This window comes from Triticum aestivum, chromosome 3D (genome assembly GCF_018294505.1).
Source record: "Triticum aestivum cultivar Chinese Spring chromosome 3D, IWGSC CS RefSeq v2.1, whole genome shotgun sequence".
Classification (NCBI taxonomy): Eukaryota; Viridiplantae; Streptophyta; class Magnoliopsida; order Poales; family Poaceae; genus Triticum; species Triticum aestivum.
The window spans coordinates 190,723,581-190,748,237 of record NC_057802.1 but is presented as its reverse complement, the minus strand read 5'-3'; positions in this window follow the sequence as shown (position 1 = coordinate 190,748,237).

Genomic DNA, 24,657 nt, shown 5'->3' with positions numbered 1-24,657 from the left:
CCCTCCGCCCGGTCGCCGGCGCCCCTCATCGCCGTTCCTGCGGGCCCGCGCCCACCGAAGCCCGCCGGCCGTCGCCGCGGCTGCCCCGCGGCTCGTCGCCCTCTCCACCACCTCCTCCCGTCGCCATGCCGGCCACCGTGAGCAGCAACTCCGGCGAGAGCCACGGCGAGCCCCGAGCCCGTGCGCCAGATCCCGATCTGGTCAACACCCTGGGTTGACCTCTCCCCTCTGTTTTTTCTCCATGTCCTATGCATTTTACAATATCTTGCTATGTTCAGTGCATCATAAGTCTTTGCATATAGCTCCCTTTCGCGCATGTAATATATCGAAATGTTCGCCTCAAGATGCTATTCATTTTGTTCCATTGCACCATGTTCATTTGAGTCCATATTGATTCCCAAATCTCTGGTGCAAGAGTGCTAGTTGCTGTTATCTGATGTTACTTATCAGAACATGAGGATTTGTTATTTTTGTTGCATTTAATGTGTGCATCTTATGGGCATGAGCTCTACATGTGTTTTGATGTATGCCATGCCATCTTCCCAGTGGTCTATGCCATGCATTTTTGTGATCTCTGTGGTGACTAGCACAAGCATGCAAACTAGGCTTTGTGATCTCTGTTATTTTGTTGCTATGTATCCATGTGGCTACAGAGAGATCCATGCTGCTTTTGGAGATGTTCAGTAAGGATGTTTTGTATATATTCTTGTAATTGATCCATTCCTGCCCTTGGTTGCAATTATGGAGTGCCATAGCATGACCCAATCTTACTCTACGTTTGCTATAAAATATTTCTGGCAGATTCTTAACATGATATTCAATTTTGCCAAGCTTGTTGTAGTTGTTTCATACATGCTATGTATTTTCTCTGGCCATGGATAGCTCATAAACATGCCATCTTGCTGTAGGTATGCTTGTTTTGTCATGCATTTCTTTGTGGTGAGTGCATCAAGATCACAAAGATGCCTTCATATTACTGTTTCTGCCATGCTCTGTTTTCTGCTGTCTGAAACCTGATAACGAAACTTGCTATGTTTACATGGTTGCCATCATATATTCTTGTCCTTTTTGGCTTATGGTCAGTAAGGTACTTTTGTCATATGCATTTAGTAGAATACTGCCATGCCTTGTTTTGTCATGTTAAGTTCCTGTAGCATGTTGATGTCGTGCTCTGAACATTGCTACATGATGCTGTTTCAGGCATGTCCAGTAATTTCACCAAGTCTGTGAACCTGTTATCTTTTGCACTTTTGCCATGCTTGTTTGAACCTGTTGTGGTGTGAACTAGATGTAGCTTAGTGTTCATATTTTGTCAAGTTTCTCCTGTAGTTTACTGCCATATGCTTGGTTTCTATGTTGGAGTGCTGTAGCATTGTTACTTGTTGCATTCTAAGTGCTATCATGCTGTTAATCGCAGATTCGTGTCATTCTTGTTTTGCTTGCCATTTGCAAACCGTGCATCCGTTTCCGGTGATCTTTATATCGATTTCAACCGAAATCATCTCATCTTGCCAAGTTACTGCCTTGTTCATCATTTCCCTTCCGGAGCACGCATATGCATCGCATATCATTTCTTGCATATCATTCATGTATTGCATCATGTTGCTTGTGCATTTCTCGTGATTGATTGTGGTTCTGTTGCTTGTGTTCTTGTTTTGGGTAGAGCCGGGAGACGAGTTCGTGAACGAGGAACCTGTTGAGTACGCTTACGAGGATCAAGTTTTTGACAACTCTGAGAACCTTGCAGGCAAGATGACCATACCCTCGAAATCACTTCTATCTTTGCTTTGCTAGTTGTTCGTTCTATTGCCATGCTGCGCTACCTACCAGTTGCTATATCATGCCTCCCATTTTGCCATGTCGGCCTCTAACCATCCTTTCCGAGCAAACCGTTGTTTGGCTAAGTTACCGCTTTTGCTCAGCCCTTCTTATAGCGTTGTTAGTTGCAGGTGAAGTTGAAGTTGGTTCCATGTTGGAACATGGATATGTTGGGATATCACAATATCTCTTATTATATTAATGCATCTATATATTTGGTAAAGGGTGGAAGGCTCAGGCTTATGCCTGGTGTTTTGTTCCACTCTTGCCGCCCTAGTTTCTGTCATACCGGTATTATGTTCCTTGAGTTTGCGTTCCTTACGCGGTTGGGTGATTTATGGGACCCCCTTGACAGTTCGCCTTGAATAAAACTCCTCCAGCAAGGCCCAACCTTGGTTTTACCATTTTCCACCTAAGCCTTTTCCCCCGGGTTTTCGCGACCCCGAGGGTCATCTTTATTTTAACCCCCCCCGGGCCAGTGCTCCTTCGAGTGTTGGTCCGAACTGAGTAGACTGCGGGGCCCCTCATGGAAACTCGAGGTCTGGTTTTACTCGTAGGATGTCTCATACGGTGTTGCCCTGAGAACGAGATATGTGCAGCTCCTATCGGGATTTGTCGGCACATCAGGCGGCTTTGCTGGTCTTGTTTTACCATTGTCGAAATGTCTTGTAAACCGGGATTCCGAGACTGATCGGGTCTTTCCGGGAGAAGGATTATCCTTCATTGACCGTGAGAGCTTATAATGGGCTAAGTCGGGCACCCCTGCAGGGTATTATCTTTCGAAAGCCGTGCCCGCGGTTATGAGGCAGATGGGAATTGTTAATGTCCGGTTGTAGAGAACTTGTCACTTGACTTAATTAAAATACATCAACCGCGTGTGTAGCCGTGATGGTCTCTTCTCGGCGGAGTCCGGGAAGTGAACACGGTTTGAGTTATGATTGACGTAAGTAGGAGTTCAGGATCACTTCTTGGTCATTTCTAGATGACGACCGTTCCGTTGCTTCTCTTCTCGCTCTCTTTTGCGTATGTTAGCCACCATATATGCTTAGTGCCTGCTGCAGCTCCACCTCATTACACCATTTTTTCCCTATAAGCTTAAATAGTCCTGATCTCGCGGGTGTGAGATTGCTGAGTCCTCGTGACTCACAGATTCTACCAAAACAGTAGCAGGTGCCGACGATGCCAGTGCAGATGATGGGATCGACCTCAAGTGGGAGTTCAATGAGGAACGTGGTCGTTACTATGTGTCTTTTCCTGATGATCAGTAGTGGAGCCCAGTTGGGACGATCGGGGATCTAGCATTTGGGGTTATCTTATTTTCATATGGATTTTGACCGTAGTCGGTCTATGTGTGGATTTTGGATGATGTATGGATTATATTTATGTATTGTGTGAAGTGGCGATTGTAAGCCAACTCTCGTTATCCCATTCTCGTTCATTACATGGGATTGTGTGAAGATGACCCTTCTTGCGACAAAACCACAATGCGGTTATGCCTCTAAGTCGTGCCTCGACACATGGGAGATATAGCCGCATCGTGGGCATTACATACTGTGACAAACACGTATCAGCACGGAAGTGTATTTTTTTGTAGTGGTGTGAATGGCCTTGTGATGAGTTCTTGAGAGCAGCCGGGATTCATGATGATTTTTATGATTTGGCTGAGAATGCAGGCCTCACCGACTTCCTCCGCGACAGCGTGAACAGTATCTCCTACTCACTAACATCTTTGTGCAAAATTTTCATTTCCATGCTAGGAGGTCACCACCTTCGGTGGATTTTTATTTATATGATGAGTATAAGGAGATGCCCCTTCATGAATTTTGTAAGGTTTTCAAGTTGCCCTTTTCGGGCAGCATAGAGGAACCACATCGTAATGATGTGGATGGGTTTATTGATACAATTGTTGTAGGGGAAACGAGGAAGGTTTTCGATGCAAGAATTACTAGCATACACTTTCCTGTTCTATGTTATTTTGCAATATTTGCTAGTAGATGCTTAATTGGTCGCGGAAACTATGGCAACCTTAGTGCCCCTGATCTTATCATTTTGTGCCATGCCTTGTTCCGTGATAACACTTTTAGTATGGGCGCTATTGTTGCCAAGCAGTTAAATCTGAACTGTACTAAAGGTCCCATCCTGGGAGATATCTTCGCCTCGTGCCTCGCTGCACACTTTAACATACCAATTAGGCATTATGAGGAAGAAGAAAAGTTGCTGCCTTCTGTTTTTCTAGACTATAAGAGTATGGTAGCACATGATTTTGTTGTTAAGAACAAGAAAAAGGAGCTTAAATACAAACTATTATTTGATAAAAATCACCCTGAGACTATTACTTTGCCTGCTCCTTCTTTGATTAACTTATCTTCATGCAAGTATCTTGTTCAGCCGGAGGCATTACATGCCTACCAGAACCCCACATCAGTTACAGAGCCAGAGTCGAAACCACAACTTGATCCTCTACGACAGCCTGTTTACCAGTGGGATCCGGAGGAGGTTGCCAGCCAGTGGCACCCCGAGGCTCCTCCTCAGTACGACCCCAACTACAACTTTGGATATCCGCCAGGCCAGCCATGGCCATAGACCAACTTAGGCCAAAAGCCTAAGCTTGGGGGAGTACGTATTTCTCACCGACATTACATTCATGTTCACACACTCATTGCTAGTTGTCGGTGCTCATACTTTTTCATTGTAATATCCATGCTAGTTTATTTTCCTTTTTATGCTTTCTTTTTGTGTGTTTGAAAAACCTTAAGAAAAACCAAAAAAATTAGTAGTAGCTTTTGGCTAGTTTACTTTCTTGCTTGTAGTAGTAATAATTAAAGAAAACCCAAAAAGATTTCTTGTTCTTCTTTTGCTTGTTGGGAGCTTTCCCGTGTAAATAGTTTTATTTCTTTTCCTTTCTTTGGGGTTCGAGAGGAGAAGACCATAATGAAAATGCTGAAGTGACTCTTATATGCATTATTGTTAATTTAACCAAGAGCCCATATTATCTTGTCTTCTCCTTTGAATTGAATGCATGCAGATTCCAGCTTAGTCCAAAGCACGTGCACTATTATTATTATTATACACATCGTTCGGTCGTGCAAGTGAAAGGCAATAATGACGAGATATGATGAAATGACAATTAGAGATTATAGTTGCCCATGCCATGCTTAATTTTCTAGGAGTTTATAATGGTTTACCTTGTGTGCCAACATGCTATTAAAATGGTTGTGATGTGGTATGATAGGGTGGTATCCTCCTTTGAATGATTCAAGTGACTTGACTTGGCACATGTTCACACATGTAGTTGAAACAAATCAACATAGCCTTCACGATATTTATGTTCATGGTGGATTATATCCTACTCATGCTTGCACTCAATGTTCATTAATTTTAATGCATGTTCATGACTGTTGTCGCTCTCTAGTTGGTCGCTTCCCAGTCTCTTTCTAGCCCTCACTTGTACTAAGCGGGAATACTGCTTGTGCATCCACTTCCATAAACCCCAAAGTTATTCCATATGAGTCCACCATGCCTTCCTATATGCGGTATCTACCTGCCGTTCCATGTAAATTTGTGTGTGCCAAACTCTAAATCTTCAAATGAAATTCTGTTTTGTATGCTCGAATAGCTCATCTACCAACTAGGGTTGTCTGTATCTTCCATGCTAGGCGGATTATTCTCAAGAGGAGTGGACTCTTCTCCTCACTCACGAGAAAATGGCTAGTCACCGGGATGCCCAGTCCCATGCTCTAAGCAAATCAAATCAAAATAACTGCAAACAAAACTCCCCCAGGATTGTTGTTAGTTGGAGGCACCCGTTGTTTCGGACAAGCCATGGACTGATGTTTGTTGGTGGAGGGGGAGTATAAACTTTACCATTATGTTTGGGAACCGCCTATAATGTGTGTAGCATGGAAGATATTGAGATCTCTCGGTTGTTATGTTGACAATGAAAGTATGCCGCTCAAAATATTATTTACCTCTGCTTTAAAATCGAGCTCTGGCACCTCTACAAATCCCTGCTTCCCTCTGCGAAGGGCCTATCTATTTACTTTTATGTTGAGTCATCCTACTCTTATTAAAAATCACCAGTTGGAGAGCACCGCTGTCATTTCCATCCATTACTATTAATTTATATTGAGTATGACTATGACTGGATCTCTTTTACCATGAATTAAAATTTTTAGTCAATCCTTGATCTTCAGAGGTGCTCTGCATTTATGTTTTGCAGTCTCAGAAAGGGCTAGCGAGATACCATCTTGTTATATTATATTATGATTGTTTTGAGAAAGTGTTGTCATCTGAGATTTATTATTATTGCTCGCTAGTTGATTATGCCATTGATATGAGTAAATATGAGACCTGAATGTTATTGTGAATATGGTTAGTTCATAATCTTTGCTGAAAACTTGAATGTTGGCTTTACATATTTACAACAACAAGAGCAAACAGAGTTTGTAAAAGTTTTTCTTTATCACTTTCAGTTTATCAACTGAATTGCTTGAGGACAAGCAAAGGTTTAAGCTTTGCGGAGTTGATACGTCTCCGTCGTATCTACTTTTCCAAACACTTTTGCCTTTGTTTTGGACTCTAACTTGCATGATTTGAATGGATCTAACCCGGACTGACGCTGTTTTCAGCAGAATTGCCATGGTGTTATTTTTGTGCAGAAATAAAAGTTCTCGGAATGACCTGAAACTTCACGGAGATTATTTTTAGAAAAAAAATAAAAAATACTAGCAAAAGAATCAAGGCCAGGGGCCCACACCCTGTCCACGAGGGTGGGGGCGCGCCTACCCCCCTGGGCGTGCCCCTGCCTCATGGGCCCCCTGGTGCTCCACCGACCTCAACTCCAACTCTATATATTCATGTTCGGGGAGAAAAAATCAAAGAGAAGGATTCATCGCGTTTTACGATACGGATCCGCCGCCATGCCCTAATCTCTCTCGAGAGGGCTGATCTGGAGTTCGTTCGGGGCTCCGGAGAGGGGAATCCGTCACCATCGTCATCATCAACCATCTTCCATCACCAATTTCATGATGCTCACCGCCGTGCGTGAGTAATTCCATCATAGGCTTGCTGGACGGTGATGGGTTGGATGAGATCTATCATGTAGTCGAGTTAGTTTTGTTAGGGTTTGATCCCTAGTATCCACTATGTTCTGAGATTGATGTTGCTATGATTTTGCTAGGCTTAATGCTTGTCACTAGGGCCCGAGTGCCATGATTTCAGATCTGAACCTATTATGTTTCCATGAATATATGTGAGTTCTTGATCCTATCTTGCAAGTCTATAGTCACCTATTATGTGTTATGATCCGTTAACCCCGAAGTGACAATAATCGGGACCATTACCGGAGATGACCGTAGTTTAAGGAGTTCATGTATTCACTAAGTGTTAATGCTTTGGTCCGGTACTCTATTAAAAGGAGGCCTTAATATCCCTTAGTTTCCCATAGGACCCTGCTGCCACGGGAGGGTAGGACAAAAGATGTCATGCAAGTTCTTTTCCATAAGCACGTATGACTACATTCGCAATACATGCCTACATTACATTGATGAACTGGAGCTAGTTCTGTGTCACCCTATGTTATAACTGTTGAACGAATAATCGCATCCGGCATAATTCTCCATCACCGATCCAATGCCTACGAGCTTTCCACATATTGTTCTTCGTTTAGTTACTTTACCGTTGCCACTGTCACAATTACTACAAAACTGCTACTGTTACCTTTGCCACCGTTACCGTTACTTCCATACTACTTTGCTACTAAATACTTCACTGCAGATATTAAGTTATCCAGGTGTGGTTGAATTGACAACTCAACTGCTAATACTTGAGAATATTCTTTGGCTCCCCTTTGTCGAATCAATAAATTTGGGTTGAATACTCTACCCTCGAAAACTGTTGCGATCCCCTATACTTGTGGTTTATCAACACCCAAGTATCTCTGATCCCACAAAATTTCAAATTTTTTGCTATTTTTTGAATTTACAGTTCACCAGATGGTCAAAGCCCTTTGACCAGATGGTAATGGCATGGAAGGGCATTTTTCTATAAGGTGACTTGACGGGTAGGGGCAAATTTGAGCATGCTTCGAAATTAGGACTAAATTTGAGTAGCTGGTTCGAGTTAGGGACAGAAATGCAAATGGCCCAACATTATTATAAATATCATATTCATCATGAGGCTTACTGAAAGTGCTAGTTATCAACTAGAGGGGGGGTGAATAGGCGATTTTTATGAAAGTCTTCAAGACAGGCAATGTCTTCGAAGATAGACAGTTAAAACTGTAAGTGCATCTAGTGCCCCTTAGCGATTTTGGTGTATTGAACACTTATAGGTTAAGGGACTAATGTGTTTATGAGTGTACACATGTCTATAAGTCTATGAGGAGTTTGCTATTTACAGAGAAAGTCGACCCCTAAAAATGAAGTTCTTCGACTGAAGACCTTGGATTTTTGAAGACGTTCTCAAGACATTGAAAGTGAAGAAATTGGTGTGACCTTGAAGACTTGGTATTCATTTGAGGAACATAAAGGGTGAAGACTTTTGTTTTCGTAGTTTCATTTTCTCTTTCCTGAATCATAGGAAACACCGTACTGTTAAAGGGGGTCGAGGAAATACTAAGGAAAAATTTCCATGTGATGCTCAACTCAAAATCCTACACCTACCAGTCCCTTCGAGTGAAGCCATTGGAAATCTCATACAGTTCAGTCATATTCTTCAGTGACAGAGACGAAGTTCTTCTGGTCTCTGAGGAATTTGTTCTGACTGAGGAGTTAGGAATTCGCCAGTGCGGAATGCCTACACAGTGAGGAACATGATAGCCCTGAGGAATTTGAGCCTCAAATTTCCGACCGTTGCTGTGCTATGCGCCAGCTGTCCCAAAATATCTACCCACCTAACGGTCATATCATTGAAGGGCATTTATGTCTTATCATGTCGAGCTGCTCCCTAGGCTATAAATAGCCACCCCCTACAACCACTAGCTGGTTGGCTGCTCCGAGAGAAACTGACACTTGTCATTTGAGAGCATCCCATCCTCCGAGGACTTTGAGCGAAAATCATCAAGTGAGGAAAACCCCAAACCCAAACACCTACAAATCCAAAGTGATTGAGCATCACTGAAGAGATTGATCCTGCGTGGATCCGATGCTTGCTACCTTTGAAGACTGTGCTTCTTCCAGACGGTTAGGCATCATGGTCTAGAGCATCCAAGAGGAAATTGTGGATCGCCGAGTGACCGAGTTTGTGAAGGTTTGGAAGTCACCTGAAGACTTACCACGAGTGATTGGGCGAGGTCTGTGTGACCTTAGCTCAAGGAGAATACGGTGAGGACTGTGTGTCCTCAGGTTTAAATACCTAGCCGCTCCAACCAGACGTACAACTGAGACAGTAGTTGGAACTAGTCTACCAAATCATTGTCTTCACCAAGCTTACTGGTTCTATTTCCTCAACTCTTTCATTTCCTCATTACTGTGTTGTATGCTTGTTCATATCTGTGTTTGAATACTTTGACTGAAGACTTTCTCAATTTCCTCAGTTCAATTTCTTCAGTCTGTTTGTCTTCATCCTGTGTTTACGCTTTCTGTACTCTGTGCTTGTTTTCATTTCATCATGATGACTATGCTTGTGTTCTGCTATGCATACTTTTGAGTACTTATTCCGCTGCAAGTAGTTCTTCGCTAAGGAATTTCCTCACCCACAAATTCCTTAGTGAAGAATTCATAAAAATCGACTATTCACCCCCTCTAGTCGATATAACGCACTTTCAATTGGTATCAGAGCAAGGTACTCCCTTGTTCTGTGTGATTTTGGTTTAACCGCCTGGAGTTTTAGTTATGTCGACCACAGGTATGAAGAAAGTGACATGCCCCATCTTTGACGGTCATGATTATCCCAAGTGGAAGGCCATGATGAAGAAGCACCTCATGGCGATGAACAACGAACTGTGGACCGTCACTGAGATTGGTCTTACCGATCTGTGCAAGACGGCGGAAGCTGATGACATTCGCAAGTACACTCTTCTCAACCTCACGGCGAAGGACGTTATCTGCTCCTGTTTGTCTCAAAATCAGTTCAGGAACGTTATGCATCTTGATCATGCGAAGCTTATCTGGGACTGTCTCTCTGACGTCTATGAAGGTCATCGAACCTATCATGATCCTTGGTTTGAGGACTTCAAGGAATCTCTCAAATCAATGACATTCGAACCAGAATCATCATCCTCCTCACCATGCCTTAAGGCAGATGGTGAAAAGGTAACTGAATGCTATGTGTCTGAATCTAGTGATGATGAATGTGATGATGAATTTGGACCCAGTTATGTCAAACTTGCTTCCCTTGCCGCTAAACAACAAAGAGCTTTGGAAAAGGTTCAAAACATGCTTAGTAAGAGCGATGATATGATGGGTGAAGAAATGGGTCGCACTAAAACCTTGACTGAAAATCTTCAGAGACTTCAGACTAGGTTTGACAACCTTCAAGGTCATCAGAACACTCTCTTGTCTGATCATGAGAAGCTTTCATATGAATTTCTTCAAAGAAAGCAAGATCTTGAGAAGCTAAGAGTGAGTTATGAAGATCTTCAGAAGGAGCGCGATTCATTAATTGCTCAACAAATCAGCGCTGCTCAGGAAGAATTTGTTCCTCCATGTTTGAAATGCATTGAATGTGAATCTGCTAATTCTTCACCTGAATGCTCAAATGCTTCTAATGCTACAAATTCTTCAACTGTCTCTGCTATCACTAATTCCTCATCTGAGGACATTGCTAGTATCACTAACGATGCAGGGCTGAAGGAATTGTACATGACAGGCATGTACAAAAGCCTCAAAGGGCATCAGACTCTTTGTGATGTGCTTAAAAAGCAGATCCTCAACAGGAACCCTAGAAAAGAGGGTATTGCCTTTGAGAAGAAACTCAACGCTGATGGTACATATTGGAAGCCTGAGCAATACCCCAAAACCTCATGGGTTGCTGCAAAGGGACCTCCAGTTGATCCATCTAATTTATCTGGCTTTACATGTGAATCTTCTCATTCTTCTGATGAGTCATTTGACTCCAACTACAAACTGTTTAAAAATCAGAATGGTGATGTATTTGCTAGATATGTTGGCACTAACTGCAGGAACGGTTCCCCTATGAAGAAAATCTGGGTTCCCAAAAGGTGCCTTGAAAGTCTTCAGGTGAATGTCCTCATGACACCACCTGTGAAGAATAGGAACCTCAGATCAAATTCTTCATATGGACCAAATTGTTCATATGGATCCAAATCCTCATACGGACCAAATTCCTCAAGAGGATCAAAGTCCTCATATGAACATCATCGTGCTAACAACTCTGTTTCGCAGGGAAGAACCAAGGGCTATGAATATGAGCATTTTTCTTCTAATCATTATGTTCATAAGTCCTCAAAGAATTTCTCTGCTTATTCATATGCTTACCCTAACTTTTCTTATGTGAAACGAAATGGATTGGCTTCTATGCCACCTTTCTCATATGGAGCTCGCAGAGTGATGAACTCTTTGCCACCCCTTCAGATGTGGGTGGTGAAGAAAAAGAACTAATCTTTTATGCAGGGTCAGGTCTCCAGACGTGCTCAAACGTCTGAAGAATTTGCCGGAGACCTGAAAACTGCCTGAAAGGACGCAGGCTAATCAAGAAGAAATGAAATTTCATTTCACATGTCCTCCTACTGTTTTAACTGTTGCACTGCGTGATGAATTTCATCTGATGAATTGTGATGTCATATTCTTCATTGATGAAGTATATGAAGTTCGTAAGCTGCACTAATTCATCTGCAGGATGATCAACCCAAAGCCACTGAGTGGGTCCTCGATAGTGGATGTACAAATCACATGACTGGTGAGAAGAATCTATTGATAGATGCACCCTTATCACCATCGTATCTGAAGCATATCATCTTTGCTGACAAAGGCAAAAGTCAGGTATTGGGTCTAGGTAAGGTTGCGATCACAAAGGATCGACACATGGACAAAGTCATGCTTGTCGAGTCCTTAGGATACAACCTCATGTCTGTCTCAATGCTTTGTGATCTTGATATGGTAGTTGTCTTTGGCAAGTATCATTGTGTTGTGGTTATGGAAGCTGACAATTCCAAAGTCTTCGAAGGCTTTAGGAGAGGAGACTTGTATATTGTTGATTTCTCTACAGGACCGCAACCAGCCGTTTGCCTACTTGCAAAAGCTTCAGAAGGTTGGCTATGGCATCGACGACTTGGTCATGCAGGCATGAGGAATTTGCACACGCTTGCGAAGAAGAAGCATGTCATTGGCATTGAGAATGTCAAAGTCCTCAAGGATCACTTGTGTGGAGCTTATGAAGCTGGAAAGATGACCAAGGCTAAGCATCTAGCGAAGACTATCATGACCACTACTCTACCATTCGAATTGCTTCACATGGACCTCTTTGGTCCTAACCATTCCTCAGCTGTCACAAATGACACATCTCTCTATGGGCTTGTTATTGTTGATGATTACTCTCGTTACACATGAGTACACATTGTTACTTACAAACATTAAGTGCAGGAAGTCTTAAACGATTTTCCTCGAGGGCTTCAACCAACTTTGGTGTGAAGATCAAGCACATCAGAAGTGACAATGGAACTGAGTTCAAGAATTCTGGTCTTGATGACTATCTTGATGAACTTGGTATTACTCATGAGTTATCTGCTCCTTATACTCCTCAGCAGAATGGCGTCGTGGAGCGCAAGAACAGAACTCTTGTTGAGATGGCTCGCACTATGCTTGATGAGTACAAGACGCCTCGTCACTTCTGGATTGAGGCAATTTATACTGCGTGCGACATCATCAACAGGGTATATCTTCACAAATTCTTCAAGAAGACTGCCTATGAACTCCTCACTGACAAGAAACCCAATGTGAGTTATTTGAAAGTCTTCGGTGCTAAATGTTGGATTAGAGATCCTCATCACAATGCTAAATTTGCACCGAAAGCACATGAAGGTTTTATGCTTGGTTACGGAAAGGACTCGCACACCTACAGAGTCTTCAGCAATGTTCTTCCCAAGGTTGTTGAAACTGTAGATGTGCGGTTCGATGAAACTAATGGCTCGCAAAGAGGGCACCTACCCTCTGTGATAGATGAACCAACACCTGACGAAACTATCAAGTTCAAGGCTAATGAGGATGTCATTCCTACCGAAGAATCTTCTGAAGAATTCATTCTAGAACGTGAAGAACGTCGAGCTAATGCACCTGAAGAAATTGCTGAAGAAAATGGTGCTGAAGAAAATGCTGATCAAATTCCTCGACGACAACCTACTCATCCTCGCGTTGCAAAAGAAGTGCAAGTTGAGAAGATCATCGATGACATTGAAGCACCAGGTCCTCTCACACACTCAAAAGCTTCACATTTATCTAACTTTTGTGGGCACTATGCTTTCGTCTCTATCACAGAGCCCACTAAGGTAGATGAAGCATTTCTGGAGCCTGAGTGGATTCAGGCCATGCAAGAAGAATTACATCAGTTCGAGCTCAACAACGTCTCGGAACTGGTCAATCGTCCAGATCCTCGCAAACACAATATCATTGGCACAAAGTGGATCTACCGCAACAAGCAAGACGGAAATGGCCTTGTGGTGAGGAATAAGGCACGGCTAGTCGCTCAAGGCTACACACAGGTTGAAGGAATTGATTTTGATGAAACTTTTGCACCTGTTGCTAGACTTGAAGCTATTCACATATTACTTGCTTATGCTAACCATCATGATATCACTTTATATCAAATGGATGTGAAAAGTGCATTCCTCAATGGTAAGCTTGAGGAAGAAGTATATGTTGCTCAACCCCCAGGTTTTGAAGATCCTAAGCATCCTGACAAAGTCTTCAGACTAAATAAGGCCCTCTTTGGCCTCAAGCAGGCCCCTCGGGCGTGGTATGATACTTTGAAGGAATTCCTCATGAAGAAAGGCTTCAAACCCGGTTCACTCGACCCTACTCTTTTCACTAAATCATATGATGATGAATTGTTTGTGTGCCAAATATATGTTGATGATATCATCTTTGGCTGTACTGACCAACGTTATAGTGATGAATTTGCCTATATGATGAGTGAAGAATATCAAATGTCTATGATGGGAGAGTTGAAGTTCTTCTTAGGTCTTCAAATTCGTCAACAGCGCAATGGCATATTCATATCTCAGGAGAAATACCTCAAGGATGTACTGAGGAAATTCGGCATGCAAGATTGCAAAGGCGTCAAAATTCCTATGCCCACAAATGGCCATCTGTGCACTGATGAAAATGGTATTGACTTCGATCAAAAGGTATACCACTCCATGATTGGTTCTTTATTGTACTTATGTGCATCTAGGCCAGATATTATGCTTAGTGTTTGCATGTGTGCCCGATTTCAAGCTACACCGAAGGAATCACACCATAAGGCTGTGAAACATATTCTTCGATATCTAGCTCACACACCAACACTAGGATTATGGTACCCCAAGGGCTCGGCTTTTGATCTCGTTGGATATTCTGACTCTGACTATGCTGGTGATCGTGTGGATCGCAAGTCAACATCTGGTACATGTCATTTCCTCGGACGATCTTTGGTCTGTTGGTCCTCGAAGAAGCAGAACTGCGTATCACTGTCTACTGCTGAAGCTGAGTACATTACTGCTGGTTCTTGCTGTGCTCAATTGCTGTGGATGAAGCAAACTCTCAAGGACTACGGTGTCAACTTGAAGAATGTGCCTCTCTTCTGTGACAATGAGAGTGCCATCAAGATTGCTCACAACCCAGTTCAGCACTCGAAGACAAAGCACATTCAGATCCGTCATCATTTTCTTCGCGATCATGTGTTGAAGGGCGACATTTCTGTTGAGCATGTGAAGACTGAAGAACAGCTAGCCAATATCTTCACAAATCCCTTGGATGATAAGAGATTTAGCAAGTTGCGGTGTGAGCTAAATATCTTAGAATCTTCGAATGTTCTTTGAAGAGGACACTCATCCTAACACTTATGCAAAATTGATGACTTAGATGTGCAACACATGAAGAAACGTTTTTCTTCAATCAATGAAGAATAACACTCTAAGTGTGAAGAAATTAATGAAGAATTTGATTCTCAGAACCCTACGACAATTTGTACGCGGTGTCTGAAATCATCATTCTTATACGGTGGGTCACGCCACCACAAAAGTTGAAAATCTTCAATTTGAGTTTTTCCTCAGTTTTTGAAATTCCTCAGTTGTTCATATTCTTCAACTTTGTAAAATATTCACTGTTTCCGTCGTTTTTCTTCATTGGCTATATATATATATATATATATATATATATATATATATATATAAGTTTATGTCCTCTACAACATTCACTTATGGCTAATTCTTCAAGTTGGTTTTTCTGCTAAGTGAATGTGATCGGACCCTTCCCCCTCTATGCTATACTCAACCCAATCTATTCACAAATTCTTCATGTGCGTTCTATTTGAAACTCATTCAAAATCTTCACTGTGTCCTTGTCAGCTGAAGAATTTGCGAATGGAACTTTTAACTTATCTTATCCAAAATTTTCGGCTTTGCCGCTCAAACCGTTCCGCTTCCCACGATATACTTATCTATTTACCCACGATCTAACACGATCTCCACTTCTCAGTACGTGGGTTACACATGTCAAGCGAATGAGAAGGGTCAGGGGCACGTTCGTCCAATTTCTTCGGGCGAACAGTTTTTCACCGTGGCTATAAATACCCCCTCTCCCCTTCCTCACTTCTTTTACTCCGCTCGACCTCTCTCCAGCTCGAGCTTCTCAAACCCTAGCGCCACCGCTACATCATCGTCGCCGGTGAGGAAGAGCTTCACTGCCTCGACCTCGTCGCCGCCGTACTCGCGCCGGCCGCGAAAATCTTCACTCCGCCGCTGCCGTAGCCGTCTTCCTTCGCCAAGTTAGGTCGTGGAAGATCTGCACGGGCGAGCTTCACTTCTCCACATCCCAGTTCGTCGTGTTCTTCGTTCAGGGTAATTAAAAGTTACTTTTACTGCCCTCTTTGATTCAAATGACTTCTACAAAATCTTCAAAGGTGTTTATTCCTCAAATTTTTCACACACTGAACACCTGACTTGTCATTTGTTCTTGATTCGTTTCTCTAAGCATCATTTTTCTTCAAGATTCCTCAGTTGTGTGGATCTTCGATCTATACAACTCTGGAAATTAAGACAAAGAACGCTTAGTGAAATTCTTCAAGACTCATCTGGTCAAATTCCTCAAACTTGTTCTTTTTGAAAAACCTTCTGAGAACGCATATGACCTCTCCAAATTCCTCGCAACTATACTCTGTTCACAGGTACTCATGTCCGCTGCTGAATCACTAGGTTCTCATCAACTTAACTCATTTGCAGCGTTCCTCGAAGAAAAGTTGCATACTTCTTCAAAGAGTTCAATTATTCAAATTCCTCAACTGAAGAAAATGGCGGATGGAAAGAAGCCACAGAAAGGAGGAAAGAGGCCTGAGGTCAATACTGCCTTTGAAATCCCCGAGGACATTTATGCTGGGTACTGCACACTCCCTGAGGAAGATAAAATTCAGCGCAAGGTGTGCATTCAGAGGATAGAAAGGAGATGGGCAAAAGAGTGGAGGGAGTACAGGTATGTGACTCCAAAATACATGAAGAAATTCGCTGTTACTCCTCCATGCTCAAGACCACCATTGGCACCTGGCCAAGAGGCAGATCCCACTAGCATCAAGCGCGGTGAGGATTTTCCTGAAGAATGGGCCAAGCGCCAGGCCAAGTTGGCCAAACAGGCAATAGATGCAGTGAAGAAATTCAACGAAGATTCCACTGCTGCTGCTGCTGAGGCCTCTGTAAGGCCGAAGAAATACATGGCAAAGAAGCCTGCGCACAAGCCAAGTGCCTCTTCTTCAATGCCCTCACGGCCAATTTCCTCAGCTCAGCCCTCACAGCCAATTCCTCAAGCCGCTCCTGCTCCTCCAAAGTCCTCATCTGCTCCGACAAAATCCTCAGCACCTGTGCATCTCGCCACGTGCCAAAGGACTACAGGCATCTCTATTGCCTCAGGAGCTTCGGCTAGTTCCTCGGCTGCACCAAATTCTTCAACAGGACCCTCTCTACTGAAGACAAAGACCACTGCTGGACGAGGCTCTCGCCCAAGTCCTCACAAGAAGCAGGTCGCCTTCCAAGTGCCGTCTGAAGAAGACGAAGCTGATGATGAAGAAATTGCTGAGATCATCAGAGATAGGCAAGTCAGGGCCGCTAGAGCCAAAGGCACAAATGTGCCACTGCTTTTGGATCCAAGGTTGATCCTCGACTATATTGATCTCTGGCACAAGGACCCAAACACTCCTATGCCTGATTTCAAGTTGAGACCTGGCCAAAGTCACATGCTTACCCATTTCATCCAAGAAGAAAAAATGGAAATATGAGAAGGCCAGGCAGATCAAGAAAGCGCAATATAAGAAGGAGAATTTTCTGAAGAACAACATTGTCACTATGACAACTGATGAACTTGTAAAGATTCAGTCTGAAATCAAAGTCCTCAGCGATGATTTCAATGCTTACTATGCTGATTGGCAAGGAGCCAAGGTCAGGTTTGTTAAACTGACTGAGAAGTTCACCACCAATGTTGCAGCTCCAACGCAACAGGAAATTCCTCAGGCTGAAGCATCTGCTCAGCCAACTGAAGAACATGCCAGCACCGCTGATGACAATTAGGCTGCTGAAGAAAATGTGAGTTCCAAGGATGATGACTGCATTCCAGCCACTGAAGAAATTGCCAGGGCACCCACTAGTGGTGCGACTGAAGAAAATGAAGAGGTCAGGGAAACTGCATCAGTTGTGCCTGAAGAAAATCAACCACATTCCTCTACTCCTCCTGCGCCTACTCCAACTCCAATCCTTCCATCTGCATCAGATGTGAAGAAGACCAAGGCTGCAGAGCATGCAGAAGTGAAGAAAAGGAAAGCATCAACTCCATCAGATTCTTCAGCACTGAAGAAGATGAAGAAATTGACAAGTTCATTTGCTAATCCAATTGATGTTGTTCCAGTTTCGTCCATGCCATCAAAGGAAATCATCCCTTTTGTTGAAGAATATGAGATCCCTAGCGGATCGGATGAAGAAAATCCTTCTGCTGCTTCGTCAGAGCAGATGGATGAAGAAATTGAAGTTGATAGAATCCCTTCAACCCCCACAGTCTCCTCGCCTATGCCTCAGTTTATTGCTGAAGAGGCTGGCGTTGAAGAAATTGAAGATGAAGATGTGGACATTGGCTGCACCACACTAGTGATGAAAGATGACTTTTGGGAAAGTCAGCACCCCAATTCTCCACTCTTCACTCCACCGCAGCAAATTCCTTAGTCCCCAGTCACTACAGTTCAAATGGGATCTGATGAAGCTCATGAAGACATTCCAGCCGCTAGTGCTGAAGAAAATGAATATGAAGAATTCAAGAACCAGGCTGCCACTGAAGAGGAACCAGAAATTCCTCAGCCTGAAGAACCTGAGATTGCAATTCCTGAGGTCATCATGCAAGTGACTGACACTCCCCTGCCCAAGCCAAATGATCCATTCTCAAGGAAGCAAAAATTCAAGGCTGATGATTTCTTCGGCGAGCACGTATTCTTCACCGAGTACAACCCTTATGACTCTGCTCGCATAAGGAAGAGGCGTTTCTGGACTGCCAGCCAGGCAAATTTCTATTCCTCAGTGCTGTTCAACAAAGACAAAGTCTTCGATCATGAGCACATTCCTCACGTGGATATGGAATCTCTGCCATGCTTCGGGCCAGTCCTCAGTGTTCTCTACGACGCTGGACTGTTAAATTTCTGCACTGACATATGTGATTGGAATGAAGAGCTAATTCTTCAATTTTATGCAACTCTGCACATCACCGGCAACTCTGAAGACGTGAATTCATGGGTGCTGGACTGGATGTCTGAAAACACTCATTACAAAGCACCAGCTACTGAATTGCTTCGTGCTTTGCCTCTCAGCCCGCCCCTTGAAGGTGCTTGTTGCATCTACAATGAACCTGAGCTTACCGATCACTACATGCAAGTGCTGATGAAGCCTTTGAAGCCAAGTCAGGCCCCAAGAACAAAATTCCTTGTGAAGGAATTGTTGTATGTGCCTCGGACTGTCTATCGCATTCTGTCGAAGACATTGAGTCCTATCAAGGGCCACGACTCGAATGAAGAAGAAGTCGTTGGCATCATGAAGAATCTGCTTTTCAATATCATTCATGGCGTTCCCATCAACTTCCATGATTCTTCATGAGGACTCTGGCCAATGTCGCAATGTCACCATTTGAGTTGAAGCCTTATGCACCATGGATAATGAGATTCATCAGAACAAGGTCTTCACTCAACTACAAAGCTGATACACTAAACCATTACAGCTACTTGCCCCCGATCGAAGTCCTCAAACGGACATTTTCCTCAGCTGATGAGAAGGGCAAGGCTACTGCTGTAATTGATGAAGGCATTCGTCCATTGGATGGACAATTTCGCAAGGCTGCATCCTACTCCAGCAATGATGACTCTGCCACCCATGACTCTGCCGCAAACGCACCCAAGCAAAATCCTCAAGGCACAGCACCCAGGGTGATGATTGACCGTGAGGTTCTCCTCAGTCTTCATCAGAAGGTTTATCGCAATCATAAATGGGTCAAGCATCAGTTTGGTTCAATTCTTCACAACATGACTGCTACCCACAATGCAGTGAAGAAAAACCACTACTACCTTCATGAAACCCTCAACCGCACCTGGGCTGTTCTGTCTCAAGTCTATAGTGAAGAAGATCTGAAGAAAATGGGTCTCAAGGAAGATCTTGACTAGGCTGCACCTCCTCCGAAGAAGTACAAGAAGGTCAAGGTTCCTTCCTTGGTGGCCAGCTCCTATTCTTCATCACGTCACACTGATGAATATGAAGACTTGGACGACACTGTGGCAGGCCCTACTACAACAAATGACCCCAACAACGCTGACGCTCCTTCATCACCTTGATATTCTTCAGGGGTGTTAGTCCTCATTTTCGACCCTTTTGGTCATTCGATGACAAAGGGGGAGAAATTTGAGTTAGTCTTCAAGCGGGTCTATCTTATATGGGCGTTTTTTTCTAAAGTTACAACTCTCGTTCTTCTGATGACTTTGTTGGATCGAGTTGTAAACTTAAACTCTATGGTGGCCTGATACTTTTGCTGTTTTCTTCTGCATGCTTATTCCTTGTTAATATTTTTGCACGCATGCTGAATTACATCAGTCACCATATTTCATCATGCATTTCAAATTCTTCTTATATTATGTCAAATGCGTGTATGAATTACAAGATATAGGGGGAGATCTCCATGATTCAATTCTTCAAAGTGTGCATTGCTTCAAAAGAAAATTCCTCACTATGCACATCTTCAGGGGGAGTTCTTCTATATCTTGCAATCAAATTCCTAAATATCTGTATTTACACTTCATATATTTATCCCCGTTGAAAACTTAACCTATATTGTCATCAATCACCAAAAAGGGGGAGATTGTAAGTGGATCTAGTGCCCCTTAGTGATTTTGGTGTGTTGAAGACTTATAGGTTAAGGGACTAATGTGTTTATGAGTGTACACAGGTTTATAAGTCTATGAGGAGTTTGATATTTATAAAGAAAGTCGACCCCTAAAAATGAAGTTCTTTGACTGAAGACTTTGGATTTCTGAAGAATTTCTCAAGACTTTGAAAGTGAAGAAATTGGTGTGACCTTGAAGACTTGGTATTCATTTGAGAAACATGAAGCGTGAAGACTTTTGTTTTCGTATTTTCATTTTCTCTTTCTTGAGTCATAGGAAACACCGTACTATTAAAGGGGGTCGAGGAAATACTAAGGAAAATTTTCCATGTGATGCTCAACTCAAAATCCTACACCTACCAATCCCTTCGAGTGAAGCCATTGGAAATCTCATACAGTTCAGTCATATTCTTCAGTGACAGAGACGAATTTCTTCTGGTCTCTGAGGAATTTGTTCTGACTGAGGAGTTAGGAATTCGCCAGTGCGGATTGCCTACACAGTGAGGAACATGATAGCCCTGAGGAATTTGAGCCTCAAATTTCCGACCGTTGCTGTGCTATGCGCCAGCTGTCCCAAAATATCTACCCACCTAACGGTCATATCATTGAAGGGCATTTATGTCTTATCATGTCGAGCTGCTCCCTAGGCTATAAATAGCCACCCCCTACAACCACTAGCTGGTTGGCTGCTCCGAGAGAAACTGACACTTGTCATTTGAGAGCATCCCATCCTCCGAGGACTTTGAGCGAAAATCATCAAGTGAGGAAAACCCCAAACCCAAACACCTACAAACCCAACGTGATTGAGCATCATTGAAGAGATTGATCCTGCGTGGATCCGATGCTTGTTACCTTTGAAGACTGTGCTTCTTCCATACTGTTAGGCGTCATGGTCTAGAGCATCCAAGAGGAAATTGTGGATCGCCGAGTGACTGAGTTTGTGAAGGTTTGGAAGTCACCTGAAGACTTACCACGAGTAATTGGGCGAGGTCTGTGTGACCTTAGCTCAAGGAGAATATGGTGAGGACTGTCTGTCCGGGACTGTGTGTCCTCAGGTTTAAATACATAGCCGCTCCAACCAGACGTACAACTGAGACAACAGTTGGAACTGGTCTACCAAATCATTGTCTTCACCAAGCTTACTGGTTCTATTTCCTCAACTCTTTCATTTCCTCATTACTGTGTTGTATGCTTGTTCATATCTGTGTTTGAAGACTTTGACTGAAGACTTTCTCAATTTCTTCAGTTCAATTTCTTCAGTCTGTTTGTCTTCATCCTGTGTTATCCTATGTTTACGCTTTCTGTACTCTGTGCTTGTTTTCATTTCATCATGATGACTATGCTTGTGTTCTGCTATGCATACTTTTGAGTACTTATTCCGCTGCAAGTAGTTCTTCGCTAAGGAATTTCCTCACCCACAAATTCCTTAGTGAAGAATTCATAAAAATCGCCTATTCACCCCCCTCTAGTCGATATAACGCACTTTCAAAAACAACAACTGAATAGAACACAACGAAAGATAAACTAGACTAGCCGTGCAATAGAGTCAAAGTACAGTACAGGAAATGTACGAAGACAAGTAGCACCTAGGCAGATGGATTAGAATAGGAAGATAGGGTGAAGCCAAATATGCAATCAAGGGAAATGTCTTCTCACAATGTATTCAACTAGAGCAGGCAAGCAATGAATTCACAAAGATAAACATTAAGTGAGGGGTGAAGTGATAGAACCGGTTGCTTAACAAAGACAAGGATTTGGTAGACCAGTTCCAGTTGTTGTGACAACTGTACGTCTGGTTAGGGAGCCTGAGATTGAACTCGGAAGACCACATCTTCACCTTATTCCCCTTGAGCTAATGTTACTTAGTCGTCACCCAATCACACATGTAATTCTTCAAGGTAGACTCTCAAACCTTCACAGACTTTGTTCACCGGCAATCCACAATGACTCTTGGATGCTCAGAACGTGATGCCTTGGCTGGAAGATCACAGTCTTCAAGTGCAATAAGTCTTCGGATCACACGGAACAGAAAGACTTCAGTGATGCCAAACACTCTTTGGGCTCTAGGTGTTTTGGGTTTTGTCCTCACAAGGATTCTCTTTGAAAGGCTTCGGAGGTGGGTTGCTGTCAAATGACAAAACCTATGCACTAACTCTGAGCAGCCACCAATTTATGGTGGAAGGGGGTGGCTATTTATAGCCAAGGGGCACCCGACATGATTTGTCCGAAATGACCCTGGGTCAATGGACAACTGACATGTGTCCAACGGTCGGATTTCAAACACACGCGACAGCTTGACTTGGGCTACAAGCAAAGCTGACTCATCTAACTCATGATAAGATTTTCTCTCATTAGTCTTCACTCGAAGACATATGATTTGGGTTGAGCATCACATTAGTTTTCTGACTTTGTTCACCTGGACCCCACTCAACAGTTCGATGGTTCCCATGACTCAAGAAAGAAGAAAATGAAACTACGAAAGAAACTATGTATTCACACTCCATTGTCTTCAAGCGAATATCTTCACATGTCATTATCTTTGACATGAATGTCTTCGCAAACCACCAATGACTTCAATGCCTTCATACATTTTAGGGGTCATCTTCGATGGCTAAACTGAATCAATTGGGACTTCCACCTGTGTTCTCCTGTGAATCTCACAAACACATTAGTCCCTCAACCAAGTTTGTCGTCAATACTCCAAAACCAACTAGGGGTGGAATTAGATGCACTTACAATCTCCCCCTTTTTGGTGATTGATGACAAACTGGTTGAAGTTTTCAACGGGGATAAAATATGTGAAAGTGAAAGAATGTGGTCATTGGCATCATGAATTTGGAGGGCTCCCCCTGAAGATAAGCATATAAGTAAATTGCTTTTGAATGCAAATGCACATGGCAAGTTTTGCTTTGTGGATATCTCCCTCTGTTCATGAAGTCAAATCAAAGTGCATACATAAATATTTTGAACATAATGACATGCACAATGATAAATGGGCATCTGCAGAATGACTTCATGCTCATAAGATAGAAGTTCAACAACGCACAACATAGGCAGCATCAAATGTAGTAGACATCCATCGGGACTTAAGTTTAAAACCCAAATACCAATTGTTCAAGAATGAGAGTTGCAAACTTAATAAAAATATAGCACTGTCGGATTCGGGGTTCCGCAGACCCTTGAGATGTTCGAACTCTGGGGTGCGCACGAAGGACTCTTTTCTCCCTGGCCTGCCTACCCAACGATCCCACGGCCTAGCTCGATGAACCCGAAGAACACGAGACACAGAGGTTTATACTGGTTTGGGCCACCATTGTGGTGTAATACCCTACTCCATTGTGGTGGTGGATTGCCTCGAGGGCTAGGGATGAACTAGTACTGTGGATGAACAGCCTCAGGAGGTGAGGTGTTCTTGAGCTCGATGAGCTGGTGTGTGTGTGGGTGGTCTGAATGTTGCGTCCCTTCCTATTGTGGTGGCTAGTCCTATATATAGAGGCCCTAGTCCTCTTCCCAAATGTAGGCGGGAAGGGATCCCACAATAGCCAATTTTGAAGGGAGACAACTAGTACAAGCTATCCTGACAAAAGTGGTCTTCTCCTGCCAACGGCTCTGGTGGTGACGCCATTGTGGGCTCCATGATGACCTCCATCCTGCTGTCCTGCTGGTCTTGGTCTTGTTGCACCGATATGGACACCTTTGCCTAATGCCTCGGGACTCCTCGCCTGCGCTTGCCTCTTTATCACCAAAGAGGAAACTGGTACACTACGCCCACTGGCACCCACCTGGCCTTGGTCGTCATGGCTCATGTCACGTGAACCTCGCGAGGTGCCGCCCGCATAGATATCTCCGCTCCTCGAGAGCCAGCCTAGCGAGGCCGCCCCCAGGGAGGTCTTGGTGTCATCCGCCTCACGAGGCTTAGCCCCTCGCGAGGGTCTTGAGTGTTGCTGCCGAAGCTGGGCCGTACCAGACCTTTGGTGGAGCCACGCTGTGGGCCGCAGGTAGGCAAGTCTAGGCACCCCCGTTCCCAGGACGCCGTCAAGCACCCAGCCAAAAACCCGCTTGAAGACTATCAACCCATATGCTTCTCCCCCTTTTGTCATGGAATGACCAAAAAGGAATGAAGACATAGGGTGTCTAAGCGTTCTCGGAAGGCGGAGTAGAAGTTGTTGCGGTAGCCGGCTCGATTTGGTGTTGGGCAGTGGAGAGGGGCCTAATGCAGCATCATGATGCATTGAATCCATAGCTGGTGAAGTGGCGTCGTCCTCCTCATCAATCACACGAGGAACAACAATTGGTG